General features: G+C 39.4%; 1 protein-coding gene and 1 pseudogene across 6 annotated transcripts in view; one reads left to right on the top strand and one right to left on the bottom strand.

Moving 5' to 3' along the window:
• Nucleotides 1-20,825, top strand: part of Ccser2 (coiled-coil serine rich protein 2) — a 107,177-nt gene that overhangs the window by 1,191 nt on the left and 85,161 nt on the right. The window lies entirely within an intron of this gene.
• Nucleotides 6,764-7,503, bottom strand: LOC116085086 (annotated as a pseudogene).

Below are 20,825 nucleotides of genomic sequence, written 5' to 3'. Positions count from 1 at the left end.
TTTTTTTTTTTTTTTTTGGTCAAGAACATTAAGTATTAGTGGGATATATGTACTTAGGCAGTTGATTAAAGTATCATCATTTAGATTAAAAAACTTTCATCAAATTTAATACAAAGGATAAGGGTAAAGTATGTGTTATAATGTATAATCTATATTTGGTAAGGATGTAAACATTGATGAATGGTTTGCATGGATGAAGCCAATCTTCTTTCCAGACTTTATTAGTGTTTGTCTCTCTTAGTTTGTTAGTTTGCTTTTCTCTTATATGGTGGTTTTCTTCCTTGTTCTCAACAACACTGACCTCAGTCTCTAGGTTAAAAATATTTACAACCCTTAACCTGTAATTTATCCCGTTTTTTTAATATGCCATAACGAGAATGCCAGGAGCTGCCCTGAGAGCCGGAGCTTTTTTATTCTAACTTCCCTCAGGTAGAATTTTTTGCTTGTTGCCATATTGCTTTTACTATATGGGGGGAGAAGAGAATTTTAATTTGATGGTTACAATTCCTTCAGCCTTTTCCAATTTCTGGTGTTTGTCTGCATTGTCATTTCATCTACAGTTACACATGTCCTCTCCATGGGACTGTTTGCAGTTCACAGAAGATGGCATCTTCCTTTGTTTCCTGGGTCCAGAATTGTCTTCGTAGAAAGCATCTTGTATCCCCGCTAGGGCATTGAGCTTGAGTTTTGTCTGGGCATCTCATCTCTTGTTTTCACTGATCCAGTAGCACCATGCCATGCTGCACTGAGCACTTCCTCAGTTAGGAGTTAATGGTGTGCTTATATTTGTCTTCCCCAGGCTTTTGAGTTTCTTTTTATGTTTGCTGCTACAGCACATACTGCTAAAATCTATTTACTCAATGCATTTTGAGGAAAGGGTCCAGGCTTGAATGCAGATTTAAGATAAGCTAAATATGTTTGGACTGTCTTTTAGTACCAGAAAATTTGGAAAAAAAAAATCAGTATTTTAAAAAATGCTTTTTAGAAAAATTGTATGTATTGGTGTTTTACCTGCTTTCTGTCTGTGTGTGGGTGTCAGATCTCTGGGAACTGGAGTTACAGACAGTTGTAAGATACATGTGGTTGCTGGGAATTGAACTGGGGTCCTTTGAAAGAGCAGCCAGTGCTATTAACTGCTGAGCCATCTCTCTAGCCCAAACAATTCTATTTTTATTTGTTTAAGGATGAAATAAAAATTGATACTGGTTAGGGATGATATCCTGGTTATGATGGGGAAAAACGTCAGTCTACTTGAAGATGGAGGAATGAAGGCTGTAGCAAGTAAGGGTTAGTCTAGAACTTTGAGGTGCAGGCATTTGCCCACAGTTATGGCTAGAAAGGGACAGATCTGGGAACATAGATGTCTTTTGGCCATCTTTGTAGTTTACTTTTAATCCCCTCTATTCTAATCCTAAATCAATTTTTTTTCAAATTACATTTATCTATTTTGTGAGTGTGTGCCTGCTCATGCTCCTATGCTTTAGTGTGTGCATTATGACGTGTGTGAGTAGGTCAGTTGTGAGAATGGGCTTCCTTTTTCCAGCATGTGGGCGTTGGGGATAGGCTTGATGATAAACAAGTACCTTAACTTATTTTTTTCTTTAGAAAGAGTCTCATTGTAACCCAGACTAGCCTAGAACTCAATGGGTTGCTTAGGTCAGGCTGAGCTCAAATCTCTGCAGCCCCACCCTACCCCATCTGAGCCATCTGAGTGTTAGGGTTACAGAAACGAACCATCAGTGCCTAACTTGTAATTTCTAATAAAGGCTTTACCATCTTGGTTCGATATGAGAGAAATGGATATTTATTATAAAAGGGCTATACTGGTAGATAAGAAATTGGAAAGATTTAGCAGATCATTTGGTTCACTGTTAAAATAGCTTTGAATAACTAAAGCCTGAAAAGAAGTAGCTTGCCTCTGCGCCCGCGTCCATCTAACCTCTATGTCACAGCTCCTGACCTCATCTTTGCTTGCTTCTCACCGTTCCACAGGGCAGTCCGTTTGTGCTTTCCTCCTCCCTAGCTGCCACTCCTAGGGACCCATAGCCCTTGAGTGGCTGGGAAACATGATACCTCATTTGGGAAGATGGGAGAAGCTGAACCTTTCCCACTCCTGGACTGGAGCTTGCTTATACTTTGGTGTTGGTAGCCTCTGGTTACCATATGGAGACTGCACGGTTCCTTCTGGTGGTAAAGTGAGATTTTGGTATAATTGGGCTACAGCTGGCTAATAGCATGGCTAGAATTACATGTATGGTTTGCCTCTTGTGAGAAGAGCTGCTCTGATTACTCTTGTGATAGTTTTTTTAGGGACAGAAGTTGATAATTGTAGATTTATGTTCCTAGCACATCACTTTTCAACTACGTGCTTAGTGTAGTAGGTCTCACTAGTTCCAGAAGACGTTTTGTTTTTCAAGAAATAAAACCAAAATAAACTATTCCTTGTTTCTTGTCAATTTCAAATAATTTTATACCACTGATTGGTGTGTAAATGCAACCTTTAATCTGGGTTTTAATATTTGATGGGTTTTCTTTTTGCTAGTTTTTTTTCTTTTTGCTAGTTTTTATACCATTGGGTTAATTATACAGTGTTACAGAAAATAGTTACTTATTTCTAAGTGGACATGTGAGTTGGTTATTGTTTTGTAAGTAGTGCAGTTAGTATATTTAGGTGCCTTAGATGGCCTTACTAAAATGCCACTCCCAGTCCTGTCAGGATTCTTCAGTTCAGATATGGCCACATAGTCATCCTTTTTATCCTTTTTTTTTTTTTTTTTTTCCTTGAGGCTAAAGGCCCTTGGGAGGAATTACAGCATCAGAGGGTATGAAGGTTTTATCGGTTTCAAAAGCTCTTGCTGGCTTTACTGTAGAAAAATCTGCACGTCTCCCAGCAGAATTTTAGTTGAATAATTTGTCATACTTTCATTGCCTTTTGTTTTGAGTTAGTCTTTTCAACAATGAGGATAAGAGGACTTTCTGTCTCACAGTTAAAGACACTTGCAGGTTTTATCCCAGTTTTATTCTGTCCTCCCTGTGGATGGGTTGTCATTTACCCACAAAGTCACTGAAATGATTTTACTAGTTTTTATTAGCATTAGCACTCCAAATGTTATTTTTTGTTACTTTTTATATTTATTTATTGAGACAGAGTTTCCTGAAACCCTGTCTGACTTTGAATCCTGGCCCTTCCTATTTTACCTTCCATGAGTTATAAGCCTGACTTATTTTTTAGTATTGAACACTTGGTAGCTTTTTAAAATTTTACTAGAATAATTGACTTTTAAAAATACTTTGTAATTTTGTCTTTTAATTGTGAGGTATGTGTATGATGTTACCCCATCATTTGAAGCATGCACTTTATTTAGCTTCTAGAACCATCTTCTTATCTGAGATCCCCCTGGAGCAGATATTGTAGCATGAGCCATATTTCTTGTTGGTGCTTACTTTTGAAAGATGAATTCTGGGCAAAAGTATTACTTTGAATATCTAACAGGATGCTTCTCAGACTTTTCAGACTTTTAAATATTCTTGAATACTTTAATGGGCTTTTGGTTATATGATTTATAATTTTTGATATTTATCAAGGTATAAATTTATTTTTTAATGCTTAAAGTAACAATAAATCTATGATATTAAAATTGTGGTACATTTTAGACAAACCAAAGAGTTCATGGATGTAGTCTATTTGTTAATGTTTTGTTTGTTTAGAAGGTCATTTCTGATTTAACTTGAATTGTTAACCTTTTAAAAAGCTACAAAGCAAAACCTTGTTATCTGCTCTTTTTTTAGCAAGTGATGTATTCTAGACAGATATGATAGCCCGAAACAACAGTTATCAGATATACTGCACTGATACCTGGCATGCCATTGTTTCTAACTACTGCTTTTTGTAGCATCATTTTATGGATGAGATGTCGAGGGATCTGCTGAGGATAAAATAGGTGTCTCTAGCAAGCTGTGGGGTAGGACTTGGTCTGCCTCCCCTTTAAAAGGCACTCTTCCAAATGTGTATTGTCTTATTGCTGTGCTAAAGATTGGACTGCTTCTAGGCATTTGAAAGATATTTATCTAAAACCACACCAACAGTTTGTGAGCGTTTAAATTTTCTTCTGTTTACCTTTTTGTGTCATTTAATAGTATGATTGAATATGGCTGGAGGGTCATCTTTGAGGATTGTTGGTTTTAAAAATACTGTATGATATCTCTTGGGGAGATGGCTGATGTAACAATGTAGAAATATATTAAACTGTGTTTCTCATAGGAGGTAATAGAAATGTGAAGTTAAGTCTGGACTCTGAGTTGGAAATGGAGATTGAACATAGTTCTTGAAAGATAAAAGACTGAGTAACCCTTTGTAAGAGGATGAGAATGTGGACTGGCAATTTGGAAAGAGCTGAGAATGAAATATATATGTATCTCTCTCTCTATATATGTATATATATACACACACACATATATATATATATGCATATATATATTCATATTCATTTTTTCCTATTGCTCTGTGATGTATTGTACCTAATTTTATGACACATCTAATCTCAATCCAGTTGTGTGCTTGTCAATGATAAGGGCTGAGTACGAAGTATGAGTGAGTACTGGAAGTATGAGTGAGTACTAGATAATATGACACAGGAAGAAGGGAAGAGACTTCTGGGAAATAAGAAATCACCCAGTTCAAAGTAGTGACAAGAAAGAAAGCCCTGGGATATCATGTCTATAGGAGATTTGAGGGACATATAAGTGAGAGAGCCCAAGGACATACAGGCACACTCTGCACTTGGAATGCCACTCCAGGCTATAGTTAGTTCTGGTTGATGTGCCCTCATGTGACAGTTTCTGTTGGTACTGACAGCCCTCTCACCCCCATATTTTCTCAGCTGTCTGTAGCTTCCTGTCTCTTTTGGTTTGTAACTTCTGATTGCTAGGTTGCCAATGCTGGGGTGTGACTCAGCCTACTAAGAGACCAGCCAATCAGAATGTTCCTTTCTTTATGAGTAAATTAAACGGTCAGAAAATATTATGTGTAGTCCTTGAGTTGCTCTTGTCTAGTGAGTTAGTTGATTTTATGTCTAAGAGTCAATGTTTGGCTTTAGAGATTTCTGATTGCTTAAGTTGAGGCCTTGAGCTATGAGGAGAATAGAGGATTCTTTTTTTTTTTTAAGATTTATTTTATTATTACATATAAGTACACTGTAGCTGACTTCAGATGCACCAGAAGAGGGCGTCAGATCTCATTATGGGTGGTTGTGAGCCACCATGTGGTTGCTGGGATTTGAACTCAGGACCTTCTGAAGAGCAGTCAGTGTGTTCTTACCTGCTGAGCCATCTCACCAACCCCCAGAATAGAGGATTCTTAAAAACTACATCCATGAGAACTTTTTTTCCTCTTTTTCTTTTTGATTGGTAGCTTAATTTGAATATGAGTGGACCAGTTTTGGGGATTCTTGGCCTTAAAATGGGACTGATTATTATAAGCAATCAAGAATCTGTTTGTTTGTTTGTTTGTTTGAGTTGAAGTTTTACTATGTAGCCCTGGCTGGCCTGCAACTCAAAGAGATCCCCTTGCCTCTGCTTTTTGCTTGGTGAAACAGAAGCTTGGTGGTCCATAGCTTCTGTTTTTATGTTAGGTATTGAAAAGGCCAGGTGACATTTCCTGTGCTACCAGATGTTTTCTATTTCTCATTATTGTCCACTTGTTCAAATGCAGAAGGAAAAGTCTCCTATCTTACAGTTTTGGGTTGCCTGCCTCCCTGCCTAGCCACCTCCCCACACTAAGATGTGATCTCTGATAAGTGAGCTGCTAATATACACTAGGGACAACAAAGAGGCAGCATCAGAAGGTTCTCTGACTAGTTCTTGTCATCATATTAATGATATTTGGTTGCAGCCTGAGTGCTTTGTGGAAATTTGAGAGCTTTCTCAGACCATTATGTCCTGGCAGCCAATGTTAGGATTGAGAGTTACATTTTTCTCAGAAGACCACAGCTGAGAAAGGCAGGAACTATTCATAACAGTCCTTAAGTGTGTAGAATGGCGTTGGTGTTATTTTAGACAGAGTTGTTGGTAGGGCAGCTTACAGGAAACAATCAGGTGGAGAGGCAGAAAGGCCAGTTTTTTCTTTGTCCTCCCCACTTTCTGCTTCATCATAGTCTGGACTTGCCAACCCTTATTTTTGGTCTTATCTAGAGTTAGGTACTTGACTGTGTGGCCTGTTTGCAGTCTGTGTTTCTCGGGATTTGACAGCTTTTACATTGCTGATTTCTTCTGTCTTTGCTTTAAGAACAGACCAAGTCTGAATGGATTTAGTCATCAATCCATTTAAGATGGTTGAGCACTTGCTTGGCATAGTACAGTCAACTAAACAATTTATATGCCTTTTTGGAGCTTACCTACAATGAGGAAATACAGAAAGAAAGAAATATGTAGTATCTTCTCAACTATTACAGTCGTGTGGAGGAAGCCGAATAAGGTGGGAAGGACATGGGTGGGGAGCTGCTGTTTTATACACGATGGTTAGGCAAGCAAAAGTGTGGTCTCTGCAGACTTCGGAAAAGAGAATGCTTTTTATAATTAACAATTTTTAGTGTGTTATGGCATGTGCTTATTTGCATGTGTGTGCATGTTTGCGTGCGTATTTGTGTGTGGAGGCCAGAGTTAGGTGTTGAGTATCTTCCTTAGTTGATTTCCACTTTGTGTTTATTTATTTATTTTTTATTTTTTATTTTTTTTATTTTTGTTTTTTTATTTTTATTTTTTGGGATATGACCTTTATTGAGCTTATCCATCAGAGTGGAAATAATGTCTGTACAAAACCAAATGTTTTTGTTACTATAACTTTTGCAGCACAATTAAAATCCAAACAGATTTTTAAAAACAGTCAACTCAATCCAACCCACTACTTCAAAATCAATAGCTTCTTTGAAGCCACAGTAACACTTAAATATGGTTAAGACTCGAATGCAGAAATTTGGTTGGTTTGAAGGCTAATTAAGCCTCCAACTTGCTCAAATAGAATTACAAAAAGGCAAAATTGTGTTTTTCCCAGAGATACAGTCCACTGGAATCACCAACACTGGACAGCTGTTAAGAATATTTAGAGTCCTGAGATAATAAGGAATCCAGGCATCCTTAGACAGTCTTCTGCTGTCCCTTCTTCACAATCAGCGATTTGTGGATGTGTGGGATGACACCAACACCAGCAATTGTAGCCTTGATGAGAGAGACCAGACCAATTCTTCATCCCCGCGGATAGCGAGTTGCAAATGACGAGGGGTAATATGCTTTAAGTCTTTTGAAATGTTTCCTGCCAACTCAAGTACCTCTGCGGTGAGGTACTCCAGGATGGCTGCCCTGTACACAGCAGCGGTCGCACCCACGGCCCACAGGGAACTGTAAGCCGGCTCGCTGCGAGCGGGAAACCGCCTTTGTCCTGGCCGTTCTGGAGTCCTTACCAGCCTTACTGCCAGCCATCTCCGACTGCGCTGAAGCTCGGACCAACGAGGAAAGGACTAGGCCAGGCGGACCCTCAAGCGAGATCCCAGCACCCACTCCGCCCACTCCTAGGTCGTACAGCGATTCAAACTGCCTCCACCTTGTTTTTTGAGGCAGGGTTTCTCATTGAAACTGAAACTCATCGGTTCAGCAAGACTAGTTGGCCAATGAGCTCCGGGGATCCTCCTGTTTCCTCCAGCCCAGCACTAGCATTACAGATGCATGTTACTATGCCTAACTTTTTATGTGGGTAATGTGGATCTGAATTCAGGTCCTCATGCTTAAAAAGTAAGTGCTTTATTGACCGAGACACCTTCCCATCCCTTAGTGGAGAGAAACATTTGAAAACCATGGAACACGTTAATTCTGCAGCATATGCCTTGTCTCTTTTCAGAGTGCTGAATATGTCAGGGAGGCATTGGTGGGAATTATTGGCAGAAAGTGGTGTCTGATAGGTGGATTGGGTGGAGGGGTTCAGACCATCTCTGGTTGTCTAGACTCTAAAAGTGCAAAGACAATGTAGAATTTCAACTTCCTGTGCTTGTTTATTTGCCCTCCCAGTTGCAATTTTTTAAATGATTCTCTTTGCTGCTAAGTAGAGAATGTCAGCGTTAGAGAAGAATGTGATCATTTAACCAGCTGCAACAGTAAATCTGGTTAGAGATGGCATTGATTTTAGACAGGAGTTGGGAGAAATATTACAAATTCTGCATACATTTTTAATACAGACACAACGATTTGCTGATGAATTGGATCTGGCCTGAAAAACTCTGGATAGAGTTGACACTAACAAGTCTTAAGGGCAAAGTAATTAATGACTTTAATCTTGGATGTGCTGTTAGTTGTGAAGATGCTGTAGGTAGGTATCCAGGTGTACTTGAGCCTGCAATTCACTGTAGAGGTCTGGGATAAAGATGCAGATTTCCAGGGATTGGCAGACAGCATCTAATGCTCAGAGAACTGAGTTATATGGTTTGGGAGTGATTGTGGCTGGAGAAATCCAGAGATGTTCCTTGAGATCTTAGAATGCTGAGAAGTAGAGACAGACAGACAGATAGACAGATGCTCTCTCTCACACACACACATACACACAGGGGCAGAGGTGGGGACAGAAGAGAGGGAGGGAGAGGGAGGGAGAGAGAGAGGCAGAAAGTAAGTGGTTCCAGGACAGTTAGAGAAAACTTGTCTCAAAAAACCAATAGAAAGATTAAGAAAAAATGTAAGAAAGTAGTGTCTACAAATCCAAATGAAAAGTTTTATAAGGGAGGAGGGAGTGAAGATTGAGGCCTAATTGTTGATTGTTAGGTTTAACTGGTAGGTTTTTGGGGAAGTGGTGGAGGTAAAACTTAGTTTGGATTACATGGGGAGGTGGCAGAGAGGAATTGGAGATAGTGGGGTAGATAGTATTTTCAAATAGTTAATCAGTGAACTTGGAAAAGTAGCTATGGGGGCATGTGGAATCAAACAGTTGTTATTTTAAAATACAAGTATTTTTATAGTGTATTTGCATATACAGTTAAATTATATACACTTAATGGAGTGATCCAAAAGAGGGGAAAAATGCAAGGGGCATTTCTTTGAGGCACATATGAATTAATTTAAGGTTCCATCTCTGTCATTATTGCTCTTGATCTTAGCCAAAGGGCTGAGAAACGAACCAGTGTTACTTTTCTGATTGCTGTGATATACTACCTGACAGAACATGGCCCATGGCTTCAAAACTTACAGTTAATTATGGTGAGAAAGACATGCCAACCAAGTGTGAGGCTGCTGGGGACATTATGTCATTCATGAAATAGACCTGGGCTAGAAGATTAGCTGGGTAGTATCTCAGGTCTCACTTTAGATACCATCTCCAAAAGGTTCCACAGTCTTTCAAGATAGCACTGCTAGAAGGACCAGATGATCAAATACATGACTCTGTGAGGGACATTTTACATCTAAACTATAACATATGCCCATGTGTATTTTCTTCTTTTCTTTTTTTTCTTAGATAAGGATAGTGGCTAGGTGAGGGATGGGTATAATAACAGAGCCCTTTCATTATTTTCTAATGGAGGATTGATGAATTATCATCAGTTCCAAATTGTAGTTTTTATATACAGATTGACCACATTTTAGTAAATTCTTAGGAAATCGGCATAATAGTCTCATATTTACTAATAGTTTTAGCAGTTTTGTTGAGTGTTTGTTCTATTGGACATTCTACAGATTTGTAATCTGTCTGATGTGGTACTTTTACTCTGAGATAACTCTTTTCGAAAAGAAATAAAGTTAAAAAATGAAAACAACAAAATTTAATTGAAATTTTAGAGGAAAATGTAAGGCCCCCCTTTCCTAGTATACCTGACTTAACCAACAGTACCTATATTATATATACCTATACACGTACCTAACAATAATCATGGGCAGTGATTATTGAGATCATAGCCAAGATGAGCTCAGACCTGGTCTGACACGTGTTCCAGTTAGCATTCATGGCCTCCTCCTGTGGTTGCTTCTTACTGAGCAGTCAGCAGCTTTGCCTTTGCTTCCTGTGTTCTCCATTGGCCAGTCTCCATCCATACTCTGGACTTTAGGGTTTCTGAGTCTGAGCAGGTCCTGTTTATTGTCATCTCTGGCTCCTTGTCCTCAGAAGTGACTTTTTCTTCTTTTATGCCTTTTATTCATTTTGTGCCTACACACCACCTCCTTGAGAATTCTACTGGTTACGTGATGCTTTTCATTTTAGTATTACAATGTAAATTCAGAAAAACCTTTGATCTCCTTTGCGTATGTCTGTTGTGGTTCTAGGAAACTGAGACATTGGGAATATACATTCTTTTGCACATGCTATTCCTCATTTTCTAAGCTGTCCCTCAGCATCTTAATACCTCATTCAGTTGCTTCATCTTTTTCTTTGTCATTATTTGAGACAGGATCTCACAGAGTAGTTGATGTTAACCTTGACTACATCATCTGGACTTACAAGCGTCACTTCTAGGAAAGTTCGCTTTCCTGACTGGTCCCTGTTAGTTTATGGCTCCGGGTTATAGATACTCTGTATTTTTGTTCATTGAATGACTAAGTAAAATACCAATATTGATCCAGTTTTGATTAACACATTTAAAAAATTTAAATAACATTACGTGTGTGTGTGTGTGTGTGTGTGTGTGTGTATGTGTGTGTGTGTGTGTGTGTGAGAGAGAGAGAGAGAGAGAGAGAGAGAGAGAGATTTGAGTGTAGGATATGAAAGGACAACTTCTGAAAATTGATTCTCCCCTTCTGCTCTGGGTTCTAGAGTTGGAATTCAGGTGTTCAGACTTGCAGAGAGAGTATGTCTACATGTTCATCCATCTCTGGCTCAAATAACATTCTTAAAGACAGAGCCATACAGAAATAACCTTCGAGAACTAATTGTATATTTAAATATTCTTGTCAGCCAATGTAAAATTCATTGACAATTTTACTCTATATGGCAGATAAATTTGTGTTTGGGATATTTCATTTGCCATTCTCATTATTTTCTCCCTTTTATTTCAAAGGATATTGTCCTTAGTCATCCTCCATGCTGAAAGTCAGCCTGTTTTTAAAACTCATTCAAAAAAAAAAAAAATCAAAACCCAAACCAAACAACTCATTCCTTAAATGTGATCTATCCACTAAGAGCTTCATTAGTTCTTGTCACTATCTCATAGGCCACTTAGAGTTCGCTGTGGTCTGACAATTAGAATTACTGTGCTCCATTAGAATTCACCAGACATTTTCTGGCAACTGCTATGGTCCTGACTCGTTAGTACTAGGAGCAAGAGGCTGAGGAAGAAGGTCAATCTGTAGGTGATTGTGATAGCATGTATGGGTATAGTAAATGCATTAATGGTAGGGCATCTAGGACTCTACAGGAAGACAGAAAGCAGCCAAGTGTGTTTGCCGCATAACACCGAAAACAACCTGTGACAGTTTACCTTAGTCAGACAGTGCCTTCCTAGAGCAGTATTAGATCCCACCTTCTAAGAGCTCCCTTCCACTTCAGATGGCCACAGCAAGCCCCGTTTGTGGCTTGTGCTTATGACTGACATGTCATATAAATCAGGTTTTACCTAATTTTCTTCTGGAGTTCAATTTGCTCATAGATATTATAATGGACATTGCAAAAAGTGTAGATGGATAGCCACAGGACTAGGGGCCAGGCACATGGAAGGAGCTCATGTCCTTTTTTGGGCATACTTCTCTTTAGGTAGCTCTTCATGTCCATCACTCCAGACATTTGCTGAACACTGTCCTTTGTGTTTTTATGGAGGTGTCATAATGTGGGGACAGTTGATTAAATTGTTAGCCTTTAGTGATCAGCTTGACCTTCGGCCCCATTTCCCTCTCTGGAAGTTTAGGCATAGAGCTGAAAGTCCACCTTTATAATCATGCCCCTGTCTTGAGATTATATAAGGGCACAGACTCCCATTAGCATACAAAGGAAATACTCACCACTGTGGAGATTCTAGGGGTTTTAGTAGCTGTCTCTCAAGAAAACCAGGGGAGAGCACAGATTTGTATTTCTCATTATACTGTAATATCTCAAGCATCTTGGGGTAGTGAATATCTTTCTCATATATTCCTTAGGTTTTACTTCTTTTGCTACCAGCTACTTTTACGTTTTTATTACAATTTTTACATGTAAAAATAGTAATATTTTTAAGCCTTTTAATAGCTTTGGCCTCAACTATCTTGTCATCCAGTTTATCAAATACTCTATCTTCAGAGTATTTTTCTTGGGGTGGGGGGAAGCTATATGCCTTCTTTCTTCTGTTTACAGAGTAAAGCCCCCAAACATGAAAACCTGGAGTCAAAGTGTTTAACTCAGACTCCCGTGTGTTCTGCCTCATAAATCTTGTAGCTAGTAAAGCTTTTAATACTCTTTTCTGCCATTCATTTTTGAATCATCTTTTTTCCCTGCCAACAGTCTTATTTTTGCTTCCTAAACTCACAGTGAGCCTTTGCGTTCTCAACACCCTCTCATTCTTTGGCTTCAGAGGCATCACCCGTGCCTCCTTCCTCTTCATTTGCTCTCACTGGCCTTGATTCTTGGTTAAGCTTGACGCAGCTACTTAGTCACTCCTGGGCTTCTGTTCTCTTGTCTCTTGTTTGTCATTAGATGTCAAGTCATGCTGGATCTGTTCTTTCTCCATTTCCTTGAACTGTCTGTCTAAAGAGACTATGATAAAATGCCCCTTAAGATTAAATCTGCCTAGTCTCTGATTTTCTATATAATTTGTGTTTAGGAAACACATACTGGTTATAGAAGAACACCAAAAGCATAGTATTTTTGTGTTAACCTCCCTAGATTAGTACTTGAGCCATAGGCTAATTCTTCTTAGTCTACTAAAGCTTACTTTCCCAATATCTCTATTAGATGCATTGTTATATATATTTTTTCCTTTTTCCCAGAAATTTTATTTCAGGGAATATTATTTGCTAAGATTATTAGGAAAAAGCATGGGAATTGATTTCTGGTTGGGAGAATTTTTGGAAACAATCTTAACAGGATTACAAACATATTCATTTCGGTTTAGTTTCATATGTTTACTTATTATGTGCCTGAGTGAGTTTATGTGCACCATGTATGCACAGGTGCTCTTAGAGGCCAAAGGGCATTAGACCCCTTGGAGCTGGAGTTGTGGGAGGCTGTGAGCTGCCTGATGTGGATTCTGGAATACTGAACTTGGGTCTACTGTAGAAGCACTAAGTACTCTTAGTTACTAAGTCATCTCTCCAGCCCCAGCAGGCTAGTTTTCTAGTGGAATGGAAAAGATGTTTAGCAGTTTGCAAATAACAACTTGACCCTAAGTGCCTTAATGGCTCTCAGTGCCTCAACTGCAGGAAGACAGAACAACAGGATGACAGGAGACAGTAGACAGACGGTGAGCTTTAGTATGGAGAATTTTAAGCTAATTCTTGAGTAGTACTTTGAAGAGAAGCTGTTTAGCTGTCAGTTAGTAACCAGGAAAGTCTCCTTGCTACATGTTCCTGGAAGCTACACAAGAGGTAGTAAAGTCATTATTTTAGCTCCACATCACTCTTCAGGGTGTTTCTGAACTGTTTGAAGAAGTCCCCTTGGAATCTGGGTATAGAAAAGCTCTTTAGTTTCTAGAAACTTTCCTTTGATTGCCAACAATAAGTCTTAGAAAGAATTTATCTGATTTGTGACATTTGCATAGTAAAGTACTTTAAAAGTTAAGTGTTGCTTGCCATGGTGGCACACATTTTAATCCCAGCACTTGGAAGCTGAGGTAGGAGGATTCAAGGCTGAACTGTATTGGGAGAACCTTCCTCAAAAATAAAGGGTAAAAAGCTTTGAGTTCCTTGTATTTGGGATGACTTAGCACTCACTCCAGAATAATGGAGTGCAGTTTGTGAACATTTTGCAAAAGGAATTTTTTTTTTTTTTTTAAATTAGCTGTTGCTGTTGCTTTCTGACCCTTACTCAGATGAATTCAGGTGTTCACGTGACTGCCAGTAGATTCTTACTTGGATATTACCTCAGAAAATCTGTTCGTAGTTTGTAGTACATCAGTTTGGACTCACAGGTGGGATGTATTTGGATTTTATCAGTCTACCTAGGGCCTTCTCATTGAAGCAAATGAGAGAAATGGAGAAGGCTTCAGAGAAAATTTTCAAGGAGTACCACAGTAGAGTGTCCTTTTCAGCCAACTGAGTAGTACAGTGTGTGCTTTGGTAAAGAACCTTGAAAGGGCACGGGATGGTCAGAGTTTCTAAAGGTTAGGTAGGGAATAATGGAAAAAGAATAACGAAGTTAAAATTTGAAGGGTTTTGGAGTGTGTTTGTGTGTGTGTGTGTGTGTGTGTGTGTGTGTGTGTGTGGTGTGTGTAATGTTGTGTGTGATGCTGTATGTGGTGTGTGTGTGTGTGTGTGTGTGTGTGTGTGTGTATGGTATGGTATGTATATGTATGGGATGTGCACAGAATGGAGATTGAACCCAGGTGTCACACATCCTAGGCAAGTTACCTTGTTACTAAGCTATATTCCTAGCCTGTTTTATATTTATATTTTGAGGCAGGATTTGGCTAAGTAGCTTCATCTGGCCTTGAACTCCCTACATAGTTGAGTCTGGCCTTGAACCTGTGGTGCTCCTGCCTTAGTCTCCCAGTTGGTGGGAGACAGGCTGTGCCACCAGGCCCAGATTGCCTTTGTAATCTTAGCTGCCCTTACTAATCATCTGTGTGTCCAGTCTGAATGGATGATGCTTCCTCGAGGGTCAGTTTACTTAAATCTGAGTACTCAAATTATCAATTTTGCAGGAGTGTGAGATGCAAAGACCTGACATACAAGTGCCTAGCTAATACCACTTGCTCTTAGCACTGTTGGGAGGCATTTTGGAGAATCACAGGGAAACTTTAAGACCAGCATGCTATAATTTTAAATAGTAGTTCTGGAAAAACAGGAAGCAAGGAATTAAGGCTGGTTTGTGCTAGAACACTGGTTAGTGATGGGAGATTTGGACAGGTGAGATAACAGAGAGAGAGATAACAGAACCAGAGAGAGGTGGACAGAGACAACTCACTCCTGAGCTCCACACTTCCTGCACTGTAGCATTTGCCCCTCTATAGCATGTGTATAAAACGTACAATAGTAGTGATAAGTATAGTTTTAAAAAAGACGGTAAGGTTCTATCCTTGGAAATGAATTAGTGATGTTGGAAGAATCGGATGTGTTTGAGAATTTTGACACGATGTTCATACATTTTATTCTTTAAACCTGAGATATCTGAAAGAGCTGGGAGAGTTGACAGCAAGGATGTGGACAGAGTACTCAGCATAACATTGTACAATGTATTGTTTTTTGCATGTAGATTCCTATTTACTTTAAAATATAATTACACCATTTATCCCTCCTTTTTCCTCTACCCATCCCATGCCCAGCCCCCTCCCCCAATTTAAGCCCTTGTCTTTATTCATTGTTGTTGCATACCCTATAAACAAATCAGCATATAAATACAACCTGATGAACTGTTCAGTATTCTAGATAATTTGTTTCTAGGGTTGACCACTTGGTATTGGGCAAACAATCATGGGTGTTGTTCCTGGGGAAAGCTAATTCCTTCTCTCTCTCAGCCTATAGTTCTTCGGATAGCACCAGGGCACCATGAAAATTTCCACTTTTGCATTGGGATGTTAACTGTTGGAGTTGTCTCAGGTGGTCTTCAGGCAGCCGTGTTGTTGAGCTTACATGGGTGTAGCTTAGCTTTCCTGTCCTAGTTAGAAAGCACACAGTCCTAGAGCAGATTTCCTGGGCTCCTGTTCCTTTCAACCCCTCTGCCTCCTCTTGCTAGATGTACCCTGAGCCTTAGTTGAAGGAGTTGTGTTGAAGGTATATCAGTTGATTAGTTTTTGCTTATATTTTGACTAGTTGTGGCATCCTGTAATGGTTTCCTTCTGCAACAAAAAGAAACTTCTTTGATGAGGATCAGCTCTACACTTACCTGTAGTTACAAAGATAAGTATTTAGAATGCAGTAAGCAATTATATTGCTTTAAGCAAGTGGCATTAGTAGGTCTTCTTCTGAGACCCATGGCCTCTTTGGCCAGTGTGGTTGTCTGTTTACTATTCTCAATTGGAAGGGCTGAAGTGGGTAGTAAATGTGCCAAGGACCTGTGTGTGAACTTGGCTGACTGCCATTTACATTGGGATGGTAACTGTTGGAGTTGTCTCAGGTGGTCTTCAGGCAGCTTTCCTGTCTGAGTTAGCACAGTCTTAGAACAGATTTCCTGGAGTACTTTATACGAGAACAGAGGAGTCTGGAGTATTTTCATACTTGGGTAGGACTATTGATTGCTTCCCTCCTTGTGGAAGCCTTCATTGTGCTTTCTGGGACTATGAAATTTAGTCCTCAGGGAGGAGGCTTCCAGGTCAGATCCAGTTTGGGTCCTCTGGGTCCTGTGTTTGAAGGGCGTGGAGTCTTTACCAGTAGGGATGTACTTTCTGCCTCTGGGGGAACAACCAAGGACAATGGCAGTGAGGCATTTTATTTTAACACAGCTCAGGACTGCCCATTTTGTATGGCTTACTGCACTGTGATAACCACATCTAGCTGGCACCTGCTGTATTGACAAGGTTAAGGATTGAATAGAACAGATATAGAACATTTATATTGTCTTATGAAATTCTGTGGGTGATGCTGGAAAAAGTACTGTGTGGGATGGAATTATTCACGAGATTGAAGGTAGACCGGGTTTTTAAGAGTGTGTAACCTTTTGAGTTTAAAGCAGCTAAATACTGGAGGTTGGTTGAGGAATAGGAGGAACAAGGCAGCAAGGCATTCAGTTCTTTGTACTGGCCATTAGGTGGCAGTGTCATCCCAAGTTAGCTGGGGAAGTTTGTGGGTTGTTGGGTCTTAATGTTTCCAGGAATACTTGGGAGGAAAAAGATCCTTAGAAATTTATATAAAATGTTTCATGTTGTATGTGTTTAGGTATTAAAGTGCTCAGTATGTTTAAAGGGGTCACATTTTGAGAGAAAAGAGAGTTTTGGTAGAATAGAAATTAGTTGTACTTTGAATAGTGTGGTCAGTCAGCTCTGCAGTGCTGTCTGCAGTGGAGCAGAGACCTGCCTGCCTCCTCTCTCACTTCTCCACGTTCTTAGGAAGTACTCTGCCTGCTTGTGATGCAGTGCAGTGCAGTGCAGTACAGTGCTCTCCAGACTGTCTTGATTGAGTGACTCCATGGAAATGCATCCTTAATGGTGTCTACACGTATCTCACTGAAACATTTACCTTTACTGTTATGATTCATATGTTCATATGTTCAAAAGACTGTTTCAGGGATACAAAATTAATTTTAAGAAACACTTGAATATTTGTGAATCTGCTGAAGCTGTAACTGTCTTAGGGTTTGTGCTGATTTTCCTTGTAAAACGCAAAAGGAAAGAGGTTTATTTAAAATAATTTCTGTTTATGCAGAAATTATCAGTTTGTTATAGAGCAGCTATAAGAAAATATTTTAGACTGAATAACTTAAATCAGTGGAAATTTATTGTTTGTAGCCTTAGGGCTTAAGAAATCCAAGGTCAGTTTACTGAAGGACCTGCTGTTCAGTGAGAGCTGTCTCTCTCACAGCACACTCTCTGATTGTCTGTCTGTCTGTCTCCCCTCCATCCCTCCCTCCCTCCCTCCTCTCTCTCTCTCTCTCTCTTTCTCTCTTTTTCTCTGTGTGTGTGCGCGCGTGTGTGTGTGTGTGTGTGGCGTGCGCGTTCTTGGAGACTCAGTTTCCTTGGAGCTGGCCTTAGAAGTGGTTGTGAGCTACCTGTTTTGGGTGTTGGGAAGAGCAGCAGTTACTCTTAGCTCTGAACCAACTCTCCAGCTCTCTTGTTCTTTCTTTGAGAGCCACTGACCATGATCCACATTATTTGTTTGCTCTGATCACTTAATTTACCCAAGGACACAAAGTCAGTGTAATGCTGCTCACCATCTTATAATCCAGTATTTTGCTGGCTACCTGATGTACAGACTTTGTAAATACAGACTTTGTTCATGCTTTCGAGGCAGCGGATCACAGGCGCCACGCCACTATACCTTGCCAGGCTTCTCTCTAATGGTCCACTGGCTTGTTTTTAGTTTAGTATCTTTTCCTTTGTAGGATTTCTCCTTCAGTCTGTGTTTCAAAATTTTCTCCCACATAGGCCAGTTGTACTTCTATGTGTGAGCAGTTTTGTTGTTTGTTTACATCATACTTTTGTTTAGAACATTGTCTTTCACTTTCCACTATTGCTTTCTTAGCCATCTCTTATTTCTTGAGATGGCGAGAACTATTTTAGGCTTTCTGAACAGGGGATAAATTATTTTTCTGTTTGTAATAGTTGACATTTGTTTTCTTATGTTCCATGTTACTATATTTAGGTATGTTTGCAAAAAGAAAATGATAGTTTCAGAGCAGAGGCAGGGTCTCTGAATTCAAGGCCAGCTAGTGCTACATAGTGAGACCCTGTCTAGGACATTTCTGTCCATGTTATAATTTACTGTCCAGAAGCGCTTGTTTTCTTACTATGATATTCTCTAGTACAACTCTGATTTATGAATCATTTGATTTTAAAATTATTTTTTAATTTTGTACTTGTGTGGGTTTATAAATGTGATTATAATCCTGTGTAGGCTGGAAAAGGCATCATATTTGGAGGTACAGTTACAGGCAGTTTTACACTGCCTGATGTAGGTGCTGGGAACCGAACTCAAGTTCTCTGGAAGAACAGTACATTCTCTTAACTGCTGAACAACCTCTCCAGCCCTTTAATTTGGTATAAATATAATATAGTTCCTCTGTGTTTAGTATCTTCATGTTAAAAGATTGTATTAATTTCATAAGGTACTTGTGAAGATTTTATATAAATAAATGCATAAGAAATTCTTTGAAGATCAGTTAACATGTAGATCTAAACTGCTCTTGCAGTTTCAGCTGTAGCTCATGTGGAAAGTCACTACCTTAGGTTCTCTTGTCTCTCTCATTCAGTTTCAGTAGTAACTTGGACAACCTGACTCTACTGTGCAGTCTGTAAAAGTTATCTTTAAGGACCTCACTATCATATTCTCTTGTTCTCAACAGGGACAACTGGATCCTCCTTCCACTTTCTTGGTAGCATAGTACTAGAGTTTCTTGTTCAGGTGGTCACAGAGTCACAGCACAGCACATTTTCTATATGCATTTCTGTCTGTTCGGATGTTAATCTGAGCAAGACTGGGCCTAATTCATTTGTATGCATCAGTGTCTGCTATGTGCCATATTCTGTGCTAGAAGCTGAGAATTAAAAAAAAATGTTTTTTTATTAAGCTTCAGAGAATATATTATTTTCCCATTGCTGTTGTAATTTTGAGATATTTTTATTGCTCAGGTTCTCCATATTCTTGATGGTTGAATGTGCTCATAATATTTAGTGAGACCTCACCTTGCCTGTTCCAGCCCTATTGTGCTGCAGGCATTATAACGTTATCCTCTGAGTTCCGATGTCCAGGCTATGGTATGTGAGTGGACCTGTTATTAGTACTGCTGCTATAGGCCAAAATGCTCCTGGGGTCAGGTCAACATCTTCACTTGTGGGGTAAATTAGAACCTCTTCTTGCTTTTCCTGTCAAGTGTTTTATGTCTTATAATAAAATTCCATATCTAGTATTAAATGTTCCTACTATATGTTTCATTTTTAACTTCTTTGAGTTCTTGTTTAAAAAGGATAAAAAAATTCAAAATCAAAACCAAAAGAAGATTGTCTCTATCTTCATTCCCTCAAGTGAATGCCCAAGTGTGTCCTGGCTCTGTAAGAATAGGTGCTTCCTGAATCCTTTCCTTGTCTCTCTGTTCTTGAAGCCAGCTCAGTTTCTCCTGAAACTTGTCTGCTGAGAGGCACTCACATTGTCACCTCTCAGGTCCAGCTGTTCTCTCCTGCATTAGTACTTCGTTTCTCAATGGAACTTGACATCGCTTTCTGTCATGTTAATGCTGGTCCAGGTTTGTTTTTATTCTCTTCTCTGCTATTAGATTGTACATTGTCAGTCTTCTGTTGCCGACTGTGCTTCCCTCTTTTCATTCCTGATCCCAGGATGTGCCTGAGGCTCCTCTCCTGTGTGTTCTCCGTGTGCACTTGCTGATTCTCATGAGCGCTTGATTTTTGTCTCTGTACTGACAGTTCTCAAATTATTGTCAGTCTTTCTGTCTTTGCTTTTGCTATTTGTCTTCTTTGACCAGGAAACACTATCACCTGCCTACTGCAGGCAGAGTCAGCTCCTCAGTATCTGCTCAGTGTACTAAGGCCATGGTCTCTATTCCTCTACATAGCATTTACCCTTGATGGGGTATTACTCTTTGTCCAGTTGGACAAATCTAGAATGCTAAGCTCTTTCAGTTAATGAATTACTCATTCATTTTCCAAAATTTATCTAATGATATGATAGAAATCCCTGAGATTTAATATTGCTATTCTGTACTTAACGGTTTTTACCACTATCCTTTCAGTCTTATTCTTAGCCAGTCTCCTTTTAAAGTGATTTTCTTCTTTGACAGTTTTATATGTGTATATAATGTACTCTCCTTACTCTTCCCCTCTGCCTCTCTCATCTCCCTTTGATCCCTATTCAGTGCTTTCATCCCTGCCAGTCCCTTTCCCAGATTCATGACTTTTGTGACCCATTTAGTTTAACCAGTGCCATCTGTGTGAGCTTTGGATAAGAACTGTCTGCTGGGGCTGACAGTGGTGAACTTCTTGTTCTTTAAGTCCATCCTCCATACAGAAGTCAGGGATTTTCAAAATTCAGGTCTCTCCTCTCTCTCTCTCTCTCTCTCTCTCTCTCTCTCTCTCTCT

The sequence above is a fragment of the Mastomys coucha genome, unplaced genomic scaffold (assembly GCF_008632895.1).
Source record: "Mastomys coucha isolate ucsf_1 unplaced genomic scaffold, UCSF_Mcou_1 pScaffold9, whole genome shotgun sequence".
Lineage (NCBI taxonomy): Eukaryota > Metazoa > Chordata > Mammalia > Rodentia > Muridae > Mastomys > Mastomys coucha.
This window is presented reverse-complemented; position numbering and strand designations above follow the sequence as displayed.